The sequence below is a fragment of the Rhagoletis zephyria genome, unplaced genomic scaffold (assembly GCF_001687245.7).
Source record: "Rhagoletis zephyria isolate East Lansing unplaced genomic scaffold, Rhagoletis_zephyria_1.1 Rzeph_scaffold_00184, whole genome shotgun sequence".
Lineage (NCBI taxonomy): Eukaryota > Metazoa > Arthropoda > Insecta > Diptera > Tephritidae > Rhagoletis > Rhagoletis zephyria.
Window position 1 is genome coordinate 28,971 of NW_016157268.1, and position 9,453 is coordinate 38,423.

Sequence of the window (9,453 nt, forward strand, 5' to 3'; positions counted from 1 at the left end):
GATGTGTGTGTTCTTACCGCCGTTGGCTGTGTGCGCTGCTGTGATGGTTGCCGCCCTGTGGTGGTGGCGGGAGGCGTCGTAGTTGAGGTCTGCGACCGAGCAGCGCAACATGGGCCCTCGAAGTTCCCAGTCCATTCTCGCGTGGTACGCAGACCTGAGCACGCCCTAAAGTGGCACCAGCCAAGGCNGGGCCCTCGAAGTTCCCAGTCCAATCTCGCGTGGTACGCAGACCTGAGCATGCCCTAAAGTGGCACCAGCCAAGGCAGGTGTTGCACTTGACTGATGTCACATTACGGAATATCCTGGTCTGACATACCGTGCAGATTGTAGGGGGAACCAAGAGTTGTTGGCGGCGGCGTGTGGGTAGTGGTGCGGTTGCGTGTGTTATGTGGTCTGTCGTGGCGGTGGTATGGCCTGTGGTGTAATTATGTTGTTGTGCTGTGGTGACTGTGTGAGGCTCTCGGGTGGACTGAGGTTAGCCGTGGAGGCTGCTCTGTTTGAACAACAGGGGGCCAGGTACGACGTGGTCCACTGGCGATGTGTCCGTAGTCCTGAGCAGACTCTAAGGGGACTCCACCCCTTGCAGGCATTACACTTGACTGAGGTGGAGTTGTGGTGTAGTCGTCTCCGTCATACACAGCAGGTGTAGATTTCAGGCCCTGAGTTTGACTCGATGCCAGCCCGAGTANGTTGTGGTGTAGTCGTCTCCGTCATACACAGCAGGTGTAGATTTCAGGCCCTGAGTTTGACTCGATGCCAGCCCCGAGTAGAAGAATGTAGCCCTATAGACGAACAACTTCTGAGATACTTCGCCGACCTAAACGGGGTTAGATCGCCGAAACGACAGCCCCTGGTCGGGTAAAACCCGAGTCATTCCGGTGCGTAGAACCGGCTGTCGTGGGAATGTCGTACCCATCAGTGTCGTACCCATCAGTGTCGTACCTATCAGTGTCAGTGAAAAATATATCGTAGCCTCAGTCCCAAATAGAGTTGTTCGGACACTTTCGGCACAGTGCCGTTTCTTGTTGTTGTTGTTGTTGTAGCAGCATACAAATGCTCCAAAGACTTTTTGGGGAGTGTTGCTGGAGTGACAGTCCTTGGCCAGATATAAATCTGGGTCGTTCCGGTTACGTAGACCCGACTGTCGTGGGAACGTGCCGTTTCTTGTCGTCAGTGCTTCTTCAGTGTTCGTTCAGTAATTTTTTTATACACTAAAAACTGCATGTAAAACTACTACTGAAAAGTTTTTATTTTCACCCAAAATCTGTGTAAGTATACGTATAAGATTTTCATTTGGATTTTTGAACTGATGATTAATATATATACATGGAATGTTTAAAATTGCAAACGTTTGTAACGCAACATTTCCTACTAAAATAAAAATGGAGGTCATTTTATGTTTAATTTTGCTTTACGCGACAAATTTGTAAAAGTTAACAAAAATTTTTGCGGTTGACTGCTGACTGACGAAAACGAGCGGTCAAACAGGACAAATTTGAGCAAAACTATCGGTTTTGATCGCGAATGTGTACTACCCATTAAGATTCAAATAAATAACTATCGATATTTTAGTTAGTGCTTCTGCTGATTTTCCAGCTCATATGTTCCGTTCTCGGCAAATGTAAGATTAATAAGGTTATTCAATTTGCTATTAATGTCCTGTTGCTTAATTGAACTTCCTAAGGCTTTGCCTTTCAATTTAAATATACAACTTTGTGGAAATAGTGTATAGTCATATATCCTCGTGTCTTTCAGGTTCTGTTTTTGGCAAAGTGTGTAAGAGGTACAGCTATAGCTTTTGACTCTGGTGAGTGACCCAGCTACATGCGTATACTAATAGACGGCAATAATGCTATTTTTTCAGTAAAAGCGAAGTTCTTATTAGATTTGATATCAAGTTGTAACATAAGTTTTGACACGCTACTAATCGTGTTCTGCTGGACTTGTAAAAGGGACATTCTGTGTACAGATGTGATAACGTTGTGTCGAAATAGCTGAAGGCGTCCAAAGCGATTTTTTATTCCAATCGAAACACGGAAACTGCTTTTCAGAAAGGTCAAAAGCATAGACATTCGGTATGTATTAAACCATTTAATATAAATACATAGGGTGGGGTTTAGTAGCGCTCACAACTATTTCGGGCTATTCCGTCCAAAGGGGTGGCCCGATCCAAAAAAAATTCCACACCCTTGTAGTCAAGGATCCACGCATTATTTTAACACTCACTTTTGTAAATTTTGGTCACTAATTTATTTACAAATTGGGTTTGAAATATGCCCTTTTTTGTAAAATTCGGAAATTGCGTACATTTATCACTCCTATTCTCCTTAAAGCACCCACTTCACCAATATACTTTTGTATTCCCCTTCACTTTACACTTTACTCGATTAGTTATTACTTTCTTTACGACTTTAATATTAACCAGTTAATCACAATTCATTAAATAAAAACACCTTTAAAATCACGCGTGGTTGCATATGCAAATTAAATGGCGGAGTTCAGTTGTCAAACTCAAACAAAAGAAGGTAAAATATAACCCAGTAAGCAATAAAAATATACAAAGGTGTTCTCTGCAAAAGGTGTTCAGCTCCTTTTCTTCGCAAAACAGAAAGGAGAATTCTATTGCCTGAGGGTTATAATGCCTAAGTGCGGCCGAAGGCGGCCTACGCAGAAAGGTGTTCTCTGTAAAAGGTGTTCAGCCTCCCTTCTTTGGCTACACAGAAAAGAGAATTCTACTGCCTGAGGGTTATAATCCCTAAGTGCGGCCGAAGGCCGCCTACGCAGAAAGGTGTTCTCTGTAAAAGGTGTTCAGCCTCCCTTCTTTGGCAGCACAGAAAGGAGAATTCTACTGTCTGAGGGTTATAATCCCCAAGTGCAGCCGAAGGCCGCCTACGCAGAAAAAATTCTACGCAAAAATACATTTGTTAAAGAGAATATTTTTTTTATATAAACTTGTTTTTTCTATTTTTAATTAACTTTTTTATTCTTTATTCAAAATTGCCCGATATCTAATTTGGCATAATTTCTTTTATTAAAAAATCGCACGGTTTCTGTTAGTTGGGTCATATTCCACTTCAAACTGCTCAGTTTGCCAAAGAAAATTCCGTTTTTCCCCCTTTTTCAAACGGTTCCCTAGGGGCCTGTGGGAGGAGCCCAAGGGGGGATACGCCTTTTTAGAAAGCGGGGACGGTCCCCTTTCTAGTGGGGCGGTTTGAGGGGCACCGCCCCCTCCCCCTCCGCCCACCACCCCAAAAACGATGTGAGCGCTACTAAACATTTCCCAATACATATGTAAAAATGCAGTTACATATTTTGTTTTGGCTTTATTGACATGTGTGTGTTAGCAGAACTATCAAGAATTTTCTCAGGAAACTGTTAAGGGTATGTTGGGGTGCCAGGGTAAAGTTTGCTTATTTGTACAAAGAGAGGTGGGGAAAGGGGGAGGGGGCTTGGCCCCCCAAACCCACCTTAAAGGAAAGAGGATAGACGGCGCTTTATGAAAGTCATCCCTCCCCCTAACCCTACAGACCTCTTGGGAAGCTGTTTGAAAATTGAGGAAATTTTGAATTTTCCAAAAGGATTTCCCTCACTTCTTTCTATGTTGCCGAAGAATTTTTTAATAGAAATATACAGTATCGGTCATATCTATAGCACGCCATTTCAAAGTGATATTGTGTGCCACTTATGCTTATTTATTTATTTTTAAGAATTTTCAATTAAAATACAGTTCTTTCTCTAACAAACCCCATATAAACCCAAGTTTAACAATTTGTAGAAAACTTCAAAAAAGTGCAACAAATTTTCACCTAAATTTCAATCTTTTTTTTCGGAAGTATTAGAATTTTTCTGAATACACAGTTTTATAGCCCAATCAATTTTAGTCTGATAATGTGCAAGTTTGAAGTGACTGAAAGTTACCGTTGATTTTTTATAATTTTTTTCGCCAAAGGTGTTGCGGTTTTCATCCGTATACAAATAAATTGAGTTTATTCATTATGTGAACGCCAATGCGACAAAAAGAAATTCTAAAAAATTAACGGTAATTCGTAGCCACTTGAAATTTCACATTATCAGACTAAAATTGCAGTGGCTAAAAAACTGCGTACTCAAAAAAATTCTAACACTTCCGAGAAAGAAGTTTGAAACTTAGGTGAAAATTTGTTGACATTTTTTGAAGTTTTCTACAAATTGTTAAACTTGGGTTTATATGGGGTTTGTTAGAGAAAGAACTGTATTTTAATTGAAAATTCTTAAAAATAAATAAATAAGCATAAGTGGCACACAATATCATTTGAAATGGCGTGCTATGGATATGACCGATACTGTAGGTAATTTTCTAATAGATATAGGGCTGCAACTGCTAAAAAAAGGTGCGGAAAAGTCGGGGGCCAGGGAGAGGGGGTACCAAACGGCGCGTTTCGGTCCCCCTATTAACAATCCGGAGGGGGGCTAATATTATTAACCATTTAAAAGTTATAAACAAAAAACTTTTGTTAAATATCATTGTTTTCCATGGGCAATTACCTGGTCAAAAATGCACTAAATCACCGGTTTCCACTTTTAAAACACTATTACTATTGAATTGCCTGCAATAGATGTCAAGCAATAAGCGCTGACATATATTGAAGCCCATGAGAAATAGGCGGTCTCCATTGGAAATATATTTTGTGACATGGTTATCTCGACGTCAGTGTTTTCCTGTGGAGACAGGGCCTAATAATTAATTTTTCCTTACAAGGCGTTTGCAGTGTTCAGGGGTTTTCTGTATTGTTACCAACAACTTTATATATCAACGTTATACATATTTAACTGATTTTGGTCAAAGTGCACTTTAGCGGAACCAGGAACCATTTAGGGATTATAACTCTCAGGCAGTAAAGAGAATTCTCCTTTCTGTGTTGCCAAAGAAGGGGGGGCTGAACAACTTTTGCAGAGAACAACTTTCATTTACTCCATTTATTTGCATCAAATTCATCTAAACATGGTGCGAAAAGTGCAAAGTGCAAGTGGTTTTTGCGAATAACTCTTAAATTAATTAAAAATTTTAATCCCCTCCTGATTTTTATTGAACCGCATATATATATAAATTTGACCGTCAAATCTTATTCCCCCGGATTGTTATTGTTCGTGTTAAAACGCGTCGATTGATACCACTCTCGATTTGTTCCGTCCATTTTGACTTGGTTCCCGTAAAGTGCACTACTACCCTGATTTTTAAGTGAACCGCATATATATATAAATTTGACCGTCAAATCTTATTCCCCCGGATTGTTATTGTTCGTGTTAAAACGCGTCGATTGATACCACTCTCGATTTGTTCCGTCCATTTTGACTTGGTTCCCGTAAAGTGCACTACTACCCTGATTTTTAAGTGAACCGCATATATATATAAATTTGACCGTCAAATTTATATATATATGCGGTTCACTTAAAAATCAGTTAAATATACAGGGTAATAAACAAAAACTTTCAGTTAAAATGTCACAGTTTTTGAAATATTTAAATTTTTTGAATAAAAAGGAATTGTGCCTTTTCATGTATTTTCTTTAACTGCATCTACAAACCAGGCTACACTTAGTAAATTTTTTATGTAAAATACTTCCAGATAGTTGCTTCTCCATANTTTCTTTAACTGCAACTACAAACCGGGCAATACTTAGTAAATTTTTTATGTAAAATACTTCCAGATAGTTGCTTCTCCATACTCAAATGCTATGTAGTTAAAATATATTAACGAACCATCATAAATGTAGTACTATTTTGGGATTTTTACATTTTTGATATTTTCTTCCCCAACTTTGACTTCTGGTGAAAAAATGTACTGAGCTATAACTTTACATTACATAAAAAAATTGCTCATTTAATAAAGATTTCAGAAAGGTGCCACTCTTACTGTTTTGAATAGAAAAAAAAAGTTAAAGTCGCTTTTGTGGGCAAAGGACTGAGACACGCTAAAATGTATTTAATAGATTTAAATTTAAGTTGCTCTTGTTACCGACCAATGACATGCTAAATAGTACAAAGGTACATTATTACCTGCTCCTGACATTTTATGTTACTTGCCGGAATTAGTGAAAGTGGATTTTGTGAAATTGGATCCTTCGAACATTGTGTTATTAATACTATGACAGAGAACACGCAGTATACGTCGCATGAATATGCGGATATTCACCTAATTTACGGTGAAGCTTGCTGTAATGCCAGAGCTGCTCAAAGACTATGCATAGAGGTACTCAAATCGTCGGCATCCGGGTCGTGAGGTATTATTTCTTGTTTGAAGCCATTCTTCTTTTAACTATCATTTTTGACTTTTTTAAGGTCGCATACCTTGAGAGGAAGTGGACCTAGGTCCATCGACTTCAGGGAGAATGATGGAAAGACGGACTGGAATACCAAAAACTACAGTTCACAAAGCTTTAAAATACCATCCCTACCACATTTAACGTGTTCAGGCTCTACAAGAGAGAGATTACCTGTGGAGGGGTAGATTTTGCAGTGAAATGTTGGGAATGCATGATTCAGACGCCAACTTTTTTAATAAAATAATTTTGGGCGATGAATCATCATGCAAACGTGATGGTTATTTTAATTTACATCACCTACACAGTTGGCAGATAGACAATTCTCACGAAATGAGATAAGATTGTTCGCAGTACCAGTGCAAAATAAATTTATGGTGCGGTATTTTTAATTTATTTTTATTTATTTATTTATTTATTTAAACGCCAATCGGCTTTGTACATAACTAAATTATTGACTAAAAAAGTAATAACAAACGTGTGTGGTTGGTCGCTTTAACAGAAAAAACAAAACGGAATGAAATGACATTGCAATGTAACATATAATTCAGAGAATTGATTTTAATTTATATTTTAAGCTAGAGTGAGACCCTCCAAAGAAATTTACATTCGGTGCATGTTGGTTGACAAGGTTCGCTATCCTGTTGTACGGACCAAAGGCGACGTAGTTTCTATTTGCCTGCACAACATCTAGTAGCCTTCTAGTTCGGAGATCGGCTCTAGAGGTAATAAATCTGAACTGCTCCAGTATTTCTGGTGAGTCAATCAGGCCATTGACGACTTTGTAAAAGAACGATAGATCCGACATTTGCCTTCTGCTACATAGAGTTTTAATATTGTTTCTGAGATATACATCATTGACGTTCATATTGCTTTCGTCGCGCGAGTTATACAGCAAAAACTTGCAGAACTTTCGTTGAACCTTTTCAACATTGTTAGTTTGTTGTTCGGTATATGGTGCCCAGGCAATGGAACCATATTCAAGTATTGGTTGGACGAAGGTCGAGAAAAGTCTGAGGAGGGTTTTTACATCCTTGAATTCCTTGCCAAATCTGCAAACAAATCCCAGAGCACGACATGCACGTAAAGCTATGTGGTTGATGTGATCTGAGAAAGACAGTTTATCATCACTCCCAAGTCCTTTATGGTACTGACTAACTGTACACGTTGGCCGCACAGATAATAATTGGTGGGCATTCGATTGTGACGCCGAGAGAATCCCATGACAGCACACGTTTTTATGTTCAGATGCAATTTATTCATCACACACCACTCTTCTAGTTCAGAGATATCCTCCTGAAGAGCCTTCATGTCGTGATTGTTACCTATTGCTCTGAATAGTTTCATATCATCGGCATATAACAAGTACTCGGATTTAAGATTCACACCTATGTCGTTTATAAATATGCTGAACAGAACTGGTCCCAGATGAGATCCTTGTGGTACACCAGATATAACATCAAACTCATTTGACAGATGACAATTGGCACGGACTTGCAGACGTCTGCCAGATAAATACGAGCGAAGCCAGTCTAATGCTCTTGATCGTACACCATAACTATTTACTTTTCGTAGCATTTCATGATCAACCATGTCAAATGCCTTGCTAAAGTCAGTGTATAAGGAGTGTACGTCTAGTCCGTTATTCATTGCATTAAGTATGTAGCTGATGTAGAGATATAGATTGGTAGAGGTGGATCTCCCACCAAAGAATCCATGCTGCTTGGAGATTATCACATTTTTAAAAGCAGAGGTTAATTGAGGCAAGACGATTTTTTCTAGTAATTTAGCGAGTGAAGATTGGATGCATATAGGTCTATAGTTGTTCACCTGAGCTTTATCACCCGATTTATGTATAGGGCTTATGTATGATAACTTCCACGTCGAGGGAAAATTACCTGTTTGAAGCGATTTGCTGAAGATATGTGTGATTGGCTCACAGCACAGTTTCTCAAAAAGATGTTTGGTATATGATCAGGTCCAGCGCCTTTGTTGATATTTAAAAGAGTTAGCTGACGAAATACATCATTGAAGCATACTTCAAATTCCACCATGTCGACATCTGATGATCACATTCTTGGTGTGTAACAGCCTCTGATGCGGGTTCTTTATATACGCTTCTGAAGAATGACGCGAAGAGGTTACTTATTTCCGCGCCATTACATGCAGTAATTTCGTTCCAAGTCATAGTCAAGTATATCGACATCGTTGCGCCTTTTATTTTTTACAAAACTCCAGAATCTATTAGGATTACATTTCAAATCGTTCTCTACTTTTCCTAGGTAACTCTCGTGCATGATGTACTCAGCTTTTTACACTCGGACCTTAAACTACTAAATACGGCATAGTTTGCTTGGGTTTTTTGCTTCTTATACCTTTGATGTGCAATTTTCTTTTGCTTAATTTTGTAAATCAACTTTTTTGAAAACCAACAAGGGTATTCATTATTCTTCTTAACAAATATTGGGACAAATTGAGCAATGCCCGAGTACACAATCTCATAAAACCAGCTGACTTTGTCATCGATATTTTCCAGCTTATATAAGTCAATCCAGTTTACGCCCAGGAAGAAGCTATACAACGCTGCATAGTCTGCCTTTTTAAATACATAAGTAGGAACGTCATTTTGCTTCAGATTTGCACGGAATTTATGTTGCACCACCAGCGCGGGGTGATATGCATCCTCCTGGATAATGGGATCCGCCTTGTTAATCAAGAGGTTTAAATCGCTGAAGCATAGATCCAACATTCGTCCGTGCTCATTGTAGGTATTGTTTTGCTGGAGGCATCCAGAGAGAAGAAATTTTTCATACAATATTGACTCACACTCAACTTGTGGTAGACTACTATTAAGATTATAATCACCGATTATCATAAGACTGCTGTTTGGATATTTATTTCTAAGGTAAGAAATGGTAGCTATATGACTGGAGTATACATCAGAACGTGATTTTGGTGGAATATAAACACACCCTATGATGATATCACCACCACCGTGGCCTTTACCTTTAACTTAATACTTTTTTAATACTTGCTCCAGGTGATTGTTGCTTATTGTTAATTGTTCAACCGATATACGGCGCTTGACAGCAATGAAGACACCGCCACCGCGCTCATGTATGCTGGTCGTTTGATCCCTGTCCCTCCTATAGAT

The 9,453-nt window shown here is 39.0% G+C and overlaps 1 protein-coding gene across 3 annotated transcripts in view; it reads left to right on the top strand.

The window, feature by feature from the left end:
* The first annotated feature begins 1,534 nt into the window (after nucleotides 1–1,534).
* The window catches only part of CkIIalpha (casein kinase II subunit alpha), an 80,973-nt gene continuing 73,054 nt past the window's right edge, over nucleotides 1,535–9,453 (top strand). The window contains exons 1-3 of one of the 3 annotated variants that reach the window (XM_017609027.1): nucleotides 1,535–1,621; nucleotides 1,756–1,807; nucleotides 1,865–2,075. The gene's annotated coding sequence lies outside the window, so the exon portion shown is untranslated. The remainder of the gene's footprint in view (nucleotides 1,622–1,755; nucleotides 1,808–1,864; nucleotides 2,076–9,453) is intronic. The other 2 variants (XM_017609028.1, XM_017609029.1) reach the window with 2 other exon arrangements.